Here is a 13,262-nt window from a genome sequence, read left to right on the forward strand (position 1 = left end):
ATTATTATTATTATTATTATTATTATTATTAACACAATCTGGGTAAGCAGTCTGACTTTTTTCAGACATGACCCAGGTCCTGTGCAGACACAAGAGTCTTTTTAAGTTCGTAGGAATTTACTGGACTCCCTGTTCAGAGGACTATTAAGGAACCTAACCCAAATTCCCGGGTGTTCCAAGCACTGGATAAGTTACTTGCTCAAGGTCATGCAGTAAACAAATGAGACCTGAGGGAATGAAATGCTGAATCACAGGAACTTTATCTGACAGCTGTAATTTTTTGCCCCAAATGCCAAACTGGGAGAACAAGGAATACAAACAAAATTACAAGTCTTTACATTAAATACTGAAAACAGCTTTCTAACACCTCAGAATGATTATGACAAAAACTCAAAATGGTGGAAATTGAATGCTCATGCAGATACAAATGCCACAAAGTAGCAGCTGTGATGGTGCAGTGGTGCAGCGTTTGCATTGTCGCCTCACAGCAAGAGGTTCTCCGCTTCAGTTCTCCTCTGGGGTGCGTTCTCTGTGGAGTCTGCATGTCCTCCCTGCATTTCTGTGGGTTTCCTCTGGGTGCTCCAGTTTCCTCCCACATTACAAATACATGCATCTGGAGCATTTCTCCTCGGGCCTCCGCTGAAAATTGAGTCCAAGTCGGACTTTCCCGGTTAACAAATGTTAAATAAAATAAATAAATAAAGTCAGCAGTTAGCTATGGGTCTGGAACTGGAAGGTAGAGATATTTTCATGGAGCCACAACAGTGTCTTAAAGTTGTTTCATAAATTATTAAAACAACGGCCAAGCTGTAGTACCAAAAATTATGCAAGAGTATGGGATCTTCATTTGAATTTGCTAAGCCAACAAATGTGGCATCATCATTTTTGATCCAGACTGACTGCTTTGTGTTCTTGCTAATTCTTTACATGACAGCTAACCCAAAATAAATAATAAACCATTAAAGCAGTACAGTTAATGAATATTTTCTATGCTTGTTTTCAAATTATTATAGATAGCCGCATGTCCAAAATGGCTACTGAGCTATTTTTTCATTAATTTTTACATGTAAGTGTCAGCTCTGAGTAAATAACTTAACACTTCTGTTTGCAGTTGTGTAAATACATTTTGATCTATTACAAGAGATGCATTTAGTAGGTTATTATGCAGATAATCATTGAGCACAATCCATTGGCATCATTTTCCACCATGAATGAGGTGTAATGAGACTTATTTCCCTGCATAATAAATGTTTATTTATGATTTGTTATTTTGTTTCAGAGTTTCTTGCCTACATATGTTTTAAGCACTTGTGAACACTAGCAGTCATTTATAAAAAAAAGGCTTGAAAGGCAACTGTTATACAAGTCTTTATATTTCAAGAATACAATCTGAAAATGCCTGCTGCTTCCAGTGCTGCACAATCCCTCCTTTAAAGCCACCCCACTGTAATTCCATTGAAGGACTATTTATTTATTTGCACTTTATTAACTGGGATTTCCTACAAGGCCAGTGTTCTCTTTTCAGGGGAGACCCAAGATGGTACTCAGATTGACTAAAGGAAACTTGGCTGAGGCATTGGGAAACGTCTACACTTTTTCATAGGTGCTGTGGCATTTTTTACATCCCCCTGAGTTCCTATCAACTCAGGCAGATGGGGCCTCAGTTGAATGTCTCATCTGAAGGATGGCACACTCCCTTATGCTACACTGCATTGTTAGTAATACGGAAGAAGAAACATAACTGGGTTGGAGAAAGAACCTAAAGCATTTTGAAGTTCCAGCACTTAAAGTGACTGTACTTCCTATTGAGACATGGACATTGATGCAACTTGCCTACCTTATCTATCTCTAGTTGTTTGTTGAGGTTTACTGTGACAATGCTGACACACACACAGCCTTGAAAATCAAAATCCTGAAACCATAATATTATAAGACTGAAATACTGAAGTCCACAAGGATGAAAAATCTTGAATATGGAACCTCCTTATGAGCATGGACCCTGCAGCAGGGTGGGACAAGGCCAGGGCTTCAGTACTGTGGTTTTCAGGTTTAAAGTTTTACAATGTTCTGGTCTCAGGATTCAAGGTTGTGTGTTGTAATATTGTCATAAACCTTTCGTTAATCTGCCTAGTTTATTACTGCACATAGTGGCATCATACATCAGTATTTATTGGAAACAAATGTGTTTGCTTAATGTTTTCAGTCTTATGACTCAAAATTGGATAAATGAAATTCTACATTTGCATGTATGATTGAGTCTCTGTTTCCTTTACTTATTCATCTGAGACCTCAACTTCTGCCTTCCCAGGGAAGAATCTCCATTTAACAAAAGAAAGATTTTCAGTGTTCCTTTAGTAAAAATTATCAACAACAGAAAGAAAAATTTCAAGACATACCATACAAAACAGTATATATAACCTTTTTCCAAGTTCTACTTTTTCAAACAAAAAGATGTTACACCATTTTTGTTTCTGCCATGAAACATTTGACTCCGTTATCCAAAATATCAGCCAATGTGTCTTCTCCTATAGTGCAATTACTTTTTAGTTTATCTTCCTTCTGTACACATATAAATTTACAACTTGACCAAAGACATCATCTCTATTCTTTGTTGTATATAACAAACAAAACTATACTTTAATGTTCCAAAACATCAATGTAATAACTGCAGACTAAAAGTAAGAATATTAGTCATTTTATTTAATTGCTCAGAGTATTTTCCAACCCCCAACCACTTACTCTAGTCATCTGTATTGCTCCACTCACCCTGGCTTTCTTGTTTCTGATAAAGGATTAATGCCTTCCCAACCTATAAAATGGTGATGCATTTATAGTGCTCCTTTATATCCTTGTTTCAAACAAATCTTTTTTTCCCTGTGTTAGTCCTTATTATTCTTATTGTCGTTAACATCAGAAATTCCTGACTTCTAGTTCTATACCATGTATCACATCTTCTTTTGTGATGGAACCATCAGGCCATGGGGAAGGTAGTGAAATGAGTTGGGGGAGGCTGTTAAAGCATTACTTGCAACTAGAAACTGAGTACATAATGCACAAGCTTTGCAAACCATCACAGTAGACAATGCCAGTGGTCATATCATGGCAGCTGGGCTCCACTACTGGAAGACCCCTGACTCTCCATGACCTCCCACACTGCACAGCTATAATGTTCAGCACCTCAGTGTACAGTGAGATGAACTGGCTTAGATACCATGAAACCAGTATGTCCTCTTATCCTTTGGTAGAGCACTTCCCTCCCCCTAAGTCCTATAGTCATAGTCACATAAGTCAAACTAAAGTCTCCAGGGCAGCATATAGGACTTTATCATTAAGCTACATGGGTACAACAGCATCATGTTAGACTTACAGCTTATGTTTTACATGTATATCCAAGGCAGCATTCAGGAAATCATTACTGTGTAGCATGAGGACAAGAACACCATCTTATGTTGAACTTTTAACTATACACCAGCAGGTGAGCATTCAGGAAACATCACCTTATGTTATAGTTAAAGTTTATGTTGTATGCATATATACTATTCCTACTGAAAATTTTAAAACTTTTGTGTGCAATTTGCTGTCACTTAGATTATATGTTCTCCAACCATTCTAGTAAGGTAGGCTGGCAATCAGTCCCGCAGTGCATGTTCAAGAAAGAAAAAGAGAAAAATCAGATAAGAAAATAGCTGGCAATAATCATGCATTTGCCAACACTTTTTAGGAGCCATATGAAAGGGCCAGCATCAGAGACTAGAAAACTATAATAGAAGGACATACATTAATAACTGCCATATTTATGCCTGTTGAAATCTTCAAACTAAGCATATGCTGTGGTTTATTGCATAGAAAGGTAAAGCAAAGATTGTAACCTAAATGACCCTTGTTTGAATAGCCGTTGATGAATTGGAGGAATCTTGTTGAAGTGGTGAAACTGAGAAATCAGTGTTAAGCCACCAGTCCTAATGGGAGGGATGCATGCTTTTGGGCACTGTTTGTCTTTGCATCCAGCAAGAAGAAAGCTTGCTTTCAGTCATGTAGCATTGAAAGAGAGACATGGTCTTGGCTGAATGCAGTAGCCATTCTTCAGCATGTTGGTGGGAACATACACACCAGAAGAAAGGGCACTGTACACTATCTCAGTGATATGAGTATTCATATACAGCACTAGCAGATGAAAGGCTATGGCCCACAGAAATGCTCTCATTACCTGCATGTTTGGATACATGTGAGTTCATAAAGTTTAACTTGGCTGCCTGGATGATGGCCCCCTCAGTAGGTTTTCACATTTCTTCTGGGAAGTCAACAGCGGTGAGTGAATGAATGGACCCAAAACCAGCTGGAGACACGAGGCCAATGATTTGCAGTCCTAGAGGTGAAAAGGACATTGAACATGTAATCATATGCACAATAATTCTGTTGTGATGGACTAGCTCAAAACTGAAAATGTGGGTAAAATGTTGATGATGTCAGTATTTATTATGTTAGCATGGGTAGATGAATGAAGTATTGTGGAAATGAAGGCATGTGTAGTTGCATAATAAGATTAGCATTCAAAATCAGTTCAGACTTCCTTCTCATAGCCTTCCATGCATGTTTGTATCCAAATTCCTTAAATGCTTTAGCAAAAGCCACTCCTTTCTTATAGAATAATAGCCTGCTCCTATGCCTTTCAGAATCACAGCATTTACTTGTTATCTTGCCACTACTTCAAATCAAGGAAAGAAACCAAAAAAAATTCCCAGTAGCGGTAGATAATGCTCTATTAAAGAGTATTCTGATAGGACTTATAAATCAGATGGATCCAGCACAGATAGCTTAATCTAGGTCACTGAAGAGAGTTTAGGGTCTGGTCTATTGTCATTTTTACGTAGGTTGATGTCTAGCTACAAAAAAGAGGGGGGAGTGGATGTTCAAAAATATCTGCAGCTATTAGAACTTTATTTTCAGCCATCACAATCTCAGCTCTCCACAATGTAAAATTAATTAGAGTAGGCATTCAGCTGAAGTATTCAGCATGTAACAACTTGAAGAACAGCAGCAAGAAGAAATTCACAACTGGCCACAGCACAAACACAGGGTTAATAAAAAAAAACTCAAAACTCTAGCGCCTCAGCTTACAGCCTCCCGGGAGTAATACAATACTCATGTAAGGCTGTAAGCCGAGGCGCTAGAGTTTTGAGTTTTTTATTAAACCTGTGTTTGAACTGTGGCCAGTTGTGGATTTCTTCCAGCTAAAGTATTCAGTCTGATAAAAAAAAAAAAAAAAAAACTATTAGTATCAGTATGCTGGCATGAACTGAGAATGTAGAATAAAAGTCCATCACTGGCCATCAGGAGAATGTTCCTCCCAGGTTATTCTTTTTTTCTTTTCATAACTTGCTTTACTAGTAATTATAGAAGAAAGGTCTTCGAATTATCAACAAGCAGGAAGCTATCATTCTTTACATTTATTTTTCTGATCAGAAAAAAGACTACCAAGATAAATATTTTCTACATATGTTTTAGATGCCTTTTAAAAAGGCTGCATTAACAATGAGCTTTGCACACAACTGTGTATTATCTTTGAGGTTGTAGACATAGCTAAACAATGCCTTGTGGTTGTGTTTGGCCTGGGAGGCCAAATTTACCTCAAATTTGGCTTTGGTAGACATTATTTGTTCTCTGAGTTTGTTTATTTTGATGGGAGTGTTTTTATTCTGCTGGGTGCAGCACCTCATAATTTTTGCCAGGATTTTTTTCCTTCTGTTATATAGCCTGTGACACCCCACCATTGGACCAGTAATAAAGGAGCCGCAATCCTCGCCATTGGCAACAGTTGGGAATGTACACTGAGAGGATGACATACACACACAGTATTTCCAGATGCAGCTCTCTACATCAAGTGCAATTTCTCTTAAGAGCACACAGAGAGCACAGTCAGTCAGGGGATGGTTTCTCCCTCTTTCTTCAGATCCACAGTAAGACTCCCCACTGGCACAGCTATAGAATTGTCCTTAGCCAGGGTTCCAAGCCAAGTCTTCAAACATTGTCTCTGACCAACCGGTGCTTTGTGTCCCTGCCCAAGTAGCTGAAAACACACTCTTAGAGATTTATTTTACACACACACACACACACACACACACACACACACACACACACACACACACACACACACACACACACACACCTGGGAAATGCTGGCACAGATTTACCTGCTGTGCCCCCTTCTGCCCAGACTATAAGGTAGTTATCCCTTCCACCAGAACCCCTTACCAGCAACTTTAAGGCCCTTAACAAAGGGTGACCAATTTTACTGTGTAATATTAATATTAACACAAATGGTAGATTGACCAAGAGCAAGGTTATTAGGAGTGTAAGAGTGGCCCACACAGTGTCACCAAATAAATATGCAAGTACTCTCAGAACTTAAATATCTCTACACAGATCAGCCACAATGAAAGGTTTAAATATATTTAATAATAAATAATAAAAGAACAAGACAATATTAAATATATATTCACAGTGACATCAGAGTTTAAAACCACAGGAAATATGTAAAATAAGCATTGCAAGACAGTCTCAAATAAATAAAGAAAAATATCTAAACTAAACTTTAGTATATTCCTGAATGTATCTAAGACAATTATACTATTCTCTAGAAACTTACTTCATTAGAGCATGGCAGATGTGGTGAATGGATCTTCTAGTTATTGTCAGGTCCAAGACAGAATACAGAATGCCCTGTCTCATTAAGAGACTTTTCAAATTAATATCTCAGATATTACGGCTGGAATAGCTTACAGAATGGCATTACTTCTTGTCATCTGACTCTAGTTCCCAGGTGAAACCCCCACTGCTGGAAGCTGGCAGTATTTAGCATCTGCCTGTGAAAATACATAGACCTCAGATCTTTGGCAGATCCTGGAAGTCATAAGACAATTGCATTCCTTCATCTTTTTCAAGACTAGCAATTAATTCACCCGAAAGGCAATACAGAAAGCTTCTCAGCACCGACTCTGTCTCTCTAGCTGCCTTGAAAACTGAAAGATACCATCTTTTATTGTGTAGCCTATAAAGTAATTTAATTTAATTTATTTTCCTAAAATTTGCTGGACTGAAGTTAACCTCCTGTATTCCAGTTTCCACACTTAAAATATTTACATTTAAACAGTTACAATAGTGCATGTACATTTCTGTTCTCTTCCAGTAGGGCACATTGTGGTTGTATTTCAAGCACAAGCACTATAGCTTTTCAACACACATGTCTCTACAAACCAGTTTGATATAAACATGACATACAGTTCTAATACAGTTGTAATACAAGCATCTAGTATAAATCATTTTGATATTGACAAATGACATGTAATTATTTACAAAATTCCAGCTAGATGTGTTAGCAGTATCTCCTTTCATGACACCGCCTATTGATATTGTGTTTTCCACCAGGATGAATGTTTTTAAATTAGCTCTATACTTCCTTCCTTGTTGGTACAGATGCATCTATGCAGCTATTAACATGTTTGTATAGGGTCTCTCAGGGTTTATGGAGGCTTGAATATTTGCCAGGTTATCACTTAATAGCAGGAAGTTAGCCATTTTGTGGTCTGAATTTACCAGAGAAGATATTACACTAGTGGTTGTGCCACACATTCCCATATTAGTGAGAACCAGATCCAGTATGTTTGCATTCCTGTCTAGTGTACTGACAGTCTGTTCCAGGGAGTTTGTGTTTACAAAATTTAGGAATCTCTGTACTTGTACATTTGGAGTTGTATATGATTCCCAGTTAATAATGAGTTAAAGTCACCCATGAATATGGTATTGGGTCGGATGGTGAGTGTTTCAGTAAGTTTAAATACATGTTATGGGTTTTCTGTATCATAGAGGGAGACCTGTAGCATTCAAGGAAGTGATATGGGATTTTGCCTGTGGTGATTTGAACGAGGAAAAGCTCAGGTGTGCTGACCTGTTTGACCAGCCTTGAAGTACATTTAATTTTTATGTAAATCGGCACACCTCCAACTTTAGTCCCTGTCTGTGTAGAGAGGGACTAATGCCAGACATTAGGCATTGTGCAAAAGTCTTGGGTACATTCATTTTGAGTTATAGCATCCCTCCCCCACAATGGATACCATCCCATCTCTCTCAGCTGTCCCTGATTGTAAAGAACATTCAAGAGTTTGCATTATGCTTATATCTAGTGTCCTGCCCTGCCCTGTCCCTCTTAAGTGATGACCCGTTACAAGCAGTCAATAATACTAGACATTAGAGAGTCATACTTCTTGTAATTTAGAAAATTCCATCCATCAATAAGAGCTGCTTTGTAGTGCAGAGAACTAAAGCACTGTTGAAGAGATGCTTCTTGAATCAATGGATTGGGGATTAAGGCTTCTTCATCCATATTTTTAAGTTACTTTTTCTATTATTTAAAGGCTATGCCTGGCATCTTTGATTAATGCACAGGTCTAATGTTATGTTTAGCAGACTATTCATGTTTTGTGCCAGGGGTACAAGGTTCAAAGCTTTTTTTTTTTTTTTTCCTTTTACGTCCTGCTTACTTTATTGAGTGAGTTAGAGTAATATTTAATGAGTGCACTTGGAGACTACCATTAACCCCCATGTTTTGTGCTGCAAAACCCGTTCTTCTGTCAACTTTCAGAGTGAGATTATAATATTTCATATCTCTGGTGATTTGTGTCTCCTGCCCATACATCTTTCATGTTGCTAAACTACTGTCCTACTAACTTTGTAATTGTCTTTATGGTTAATATTTATACTATATCCCAAGTGTTTTGTGTCTTGCCACAACATACATAACTTTCATGCTGGAAAACTGGTTCTATTAACATTTTATATGTCTTTAGAGTGCTAATTAAAATTCACTGGTGCCTAGTAACCACATCACAGTACTTCAGGGTTTACTCATTAGTCTTAGGGGAATATGACCCCCCCCCCACACACACACACACACGCGCACACCACTACTTGTTGCTTAAACTCTCCTGGCACTTACCTTTAATGTAGTCTTACCCTCTGAAAATAATAGATTAGTATGAACTTTTGGATGAGTTAGCTATCTTGGCTGGCCAAGTTAACTTATGCAGCTGATGACAGGCAGTTCCACTGAAGAGTGAGTGGCTAATTAGCATAGGCCACTCCCTCAGAATGCCTCATTAGCAATGCCAGTAGACCACAGGGATAGACCAACATAGTGATGCACCACTTCATGCTTGAGCAATGTGGAACAGTTGTGTCTGTATCTGAAATTGTTACTAACTGCAATAAAAAGGAATACCTCTGTATGCAAAATTTGTGAATATTGCAACGCACCCACAAAAACGCTGTCATACATCAAGACTGCTGATAAGTACCTAACAGAATACTATACCACTTATAAAAGAAAGAAAACTTAAATATAACATTTTAACTTTCAATATAAAATGTTCACTCAAATTTGTTACATTCTGAGAGTGGTAATATTTCATTTTTTATTATTTCAAAGCTTTGGCTCTTCATTAAAAGGAAATGTTGACTGCATCACCTGTACCATGGTGCTATATTAGTAATCCATGACTTGCGGGGTCATTTCCTCCCTCTTCCACAGAATACTCTGCTCTTTGGGTTTTACTCTAAAGACAAAAGGTTATCATTTAGGAATAAATCCCACCATCCCTTCTCCAATAAACATAGGTAACTGCTCACATATACATGTTATAGAAACTACCTGAGCTGCCTTAAGACATTATTTCAGAACTAAAACCCATTGCACAAAAGCTATGACTCTTTAACTCATTACAGCTGAGTGCACCTCCAGCTGTTTCTTCAGTTAACTCCTACTCATGCCTCTAGGCATCAAATGTTGCTTGTCCATATTTGCATTAATAATTTCAAAGCCATGCTACATACAAGGTATCAGAAGATTTCATCTTAAAGCATACATGATGGCAAACCTAATTGTATTGATATTTGACTTCTGTGTAATGCAGCTGAATAGATATTGAATATTATTTATATACTGTTTATTTGTATAGCAATAATTTTCATACTTTTCTAAATATCTCAACCTTCAGACAGCACAGACAGAACTGCATAACCTCATATGAAAGCTTAGAGCTGCATGAGGAAAATCTTGCTGTCAGTATGTGTCTTGCTTGAATAGTTACTTAGATAGCATACGCTATTAATGCAGCATTACAAAATTAATATTCACTGCCTTTTTTGGCTTATAAAATCCAGTTTAGAGCATCATCATAGAGTACAATGCTCCATTTGGGATGTACCTTACAAGACACCTGCAACAGCTGGAAAGACCACAGAAGTACCTCACCAAGAGGATCACTTGCCTCAAACAGATGCCCTATGCAGCTCGACTGAAGAAACTCCAGCTGTACTCAGTTGCATACCGCCTACTCAGAGGTGATCTCTGCCTGACATACAAGGCCATGTCCAACCCAGAATTGATGGACATGCTCCACCTAAAGAAAATCATATCCCCTTGAGCCACATGCTCGAGGGATCTAAACCTCACCACAACAATAAATAGGACATGCTGGAGGGATAGATTCCTGTCCCAGAGACTTCCCATGCTCTGGAACAAGATTCCAATCTACATTAGGCAGAGCTCCTCGCTAACACTCTTCAAGAGAAACCTGGACGAGTGAATGGAAAATAGAAAGTTTATCCCGGGGATCTCTTCAATGGCTGTGCTGGACAGAGGCACACAGAACTAATCTAAGGGGGCAACGAAAGCCAACACAATTCTGGCTAGTCTTATAAATGCCTTTGGGCAGATAAGCCTAGTACATACTTATGAATCTATAAACTGAATGAATTCCAGCAATGTAAAGAGTAAGTTATCCTGAACAGTTTGCCATTTACACTTTTAAGTAACACTTATGGCTATATAAATGTGAGTATTTGTTTGAATGGTACAGTGATCACTTCAATTTTTAAAGACTCAAGCCACACCCACTGAGAGTTAAAGGTACAAAGAGCTGGGAGGGATTGAGATAAAACTGAGGCAGAGACCTAGGTACAGAAGGGTTAATGCAAATACATAAATTAATGTAAACATAAGCAAAACTAAGACTCACATATGACCATCATTTTGAAAACACATTTAATGATTATATTATTGTTAGGTAATCAAAATGCTATTTTAATAGCTCATTAAAAGAAACATAATTTTAATGCATGGTCTGGTCTCCCATGATTTCTCATTAATGATATTAAATATACATAAAGCTATGTAAACTATATCATCCAAAAATATTATGCTGTTTTTTTCTGACAATCAAGATATGTGCACTGAAAAGTACTCCAAACAGATATCTGACTGGAGAATAAGGAAACATTAATCCTTTCTAAGATTTACAAGCTGGGGAGAGAGATAGCATCTGTATCTGCTTCTGCATTATACTGTAGTACATGACAGGCTTAACTATGAAGCAAGGATCAGCGGTCTAAGGCAAATGGCAGAGATGCTTTAATTATCTCATGTATAACCCTTCAGGACTGACAAACTTAAGTGATATAACAGAATTGAAATGAAAAAAAAAATGCTGTAGGCAGAAATGTCAAATGTTTAATTCTAAAATACATCATAATGTGTCAGGACAGAATTTTATGGCATCTGACTCTTTATGTATAATACAGACAGCAAAAATAACACATCCTTCCTTTTTGCCTTTCACAGTACTCAAATGGATGGCTTAATGCAGTCACAAACATTTCTTACTGCAGTTTTGATCACACCTACAATTTTTGACAGAGCGTTTAAGACACTATAATGTCACAAATGTAAAAATGAATGATATAATGTTTTTCTGGTAATTATTAGACTCCTTATAGCATATTCTATTTTTAACTCATTCTGGATAATCAACTGATATATCTGTATTTATGTTTGAGAAATAAGGTATGGAAATGAAGAACTCTAATGAACAGACTTCATGGACATTTAGAAAAGCGCACCCTGTTACCTCTGACACTGATATTACCAACTGACAACTGCAAAATTCTGCTACCAGGCTACTTACCAATACATTGTGTTACAATAATACTCTGCTTGTATTGAGAACTTTACTCTGGATTTTGCTTCATCTTCATACTGATGTTAGCATAAAAATATAAATTGATTTTTACATGCAAAATGTATATGTATATATTTATATATATTGTTGATTGCCAAATGAACTAAGGTTGATATATTTCCAGCCACGTAGTATATTGTCTTAGATAAAATCACAGACTTAATAATCTACTTAATAATCTGGTTAAATAAGAGGTACCACATCATTATACATTTTATTCAAAGTACATAAAGGTTATATATTATTATGACAGCTACAAAGTAGGGCAGGACCAGCTTGAATGTCACACTGATGGGGGAAGGGATGTGAATTTAACATGTGTACCAATAACACTTTGTTTTACAGCACAATAAACCACTCCCATGCCTGATAAAAAGTATATATATGTATTTAGAAAGCTTGTGAGTATATTATTACTCTGTTTTTGTTTTACTTGGATCGCTTGTCTGTGTACTTAATAAAGGATTTTCGACTGGAAACAGACTGCCTGCCTTGCTTGGATTACTTTCGAATACTTAGTAATGCTGTACAATTATATATTTTCTATTATTTTTTTTGTTTTATTTTGACTTAAGATGAGTTTAAGTTTGTTACTTCTACTACTGTTGTTTAATCTGATTAATATACAGTGATTATCTGGAAATATATGGACTGAAAATCTTCCAGACATAGAAGTTTCTTACACTGTTTTATATTTTTCTTTATGTTACACTGGTTTTATTTGACAACTGGATCTCATTTTCATGTACTACCCATCACTTCCACAAGGGTTTTCCCATTGGTGGCCTTGAAAACATCTATTATTATTATTGTTATTATTATTATTATTATTATTATTATTCTCTTTGGCTATTTGCCACATACTTCTACAATATACTTCAACCGCTGCTGAGCTATTTTATTACATTGGTGTGCTTCTTCAGATCCCAGAAGACTCATTGAGTAGCCAGTCAGTGACAGTGGGGCTTACTATTGCTATGATTTCTTTTAATGGCTTGATTTTGCCATATTTGTTTTCATTTTCTTGATGGAGTCACTTATATCATTTGGCAGAAATACTTTTAACACCTAGTTTAGATTTGACTTTCTTTGTGATGACAGCACATATTTTATATGCAGTTTTTATTTCAGTGCTTTATTAAATGTGCCTTGATAAAGTCAATGTCGAAGGGCCTCAGTCTGTTTACAAAT

The 13,262-nt window shown here is 36.9% G+C and overlaps 1 protein-coding gene across 1 annotated transcript in view; it reads left to right on the top strand.

The window, feature by feature from the left end:
* DPP10 (dipeptidyl peptidase like 10) overlaps positions 1 to 13,262 on the top strand; it is a 3,628,631-nt gene that overhangs the window by 2,974,977 nt on the left and 640,392 nt on the right. The gene's annotated exons all lie outside the window — the stretch shown is intronic.

Source organism: Protopterus annectens, chromosome 6.part0 (assembly GCF_019279795.1).
Source record: "Protopterus annectens isolate FY-2018-M chromosome 6.part0, PAN1.0, whole genome shotgun sequence".
In the NCBI taxonomy this organism is placed as follows: domain Eukaryota; kingdom Metazoa; phylum Chordata; order Ceratodontiformes; family Protopteridae; genus Protopterus; species Protopterus annectens.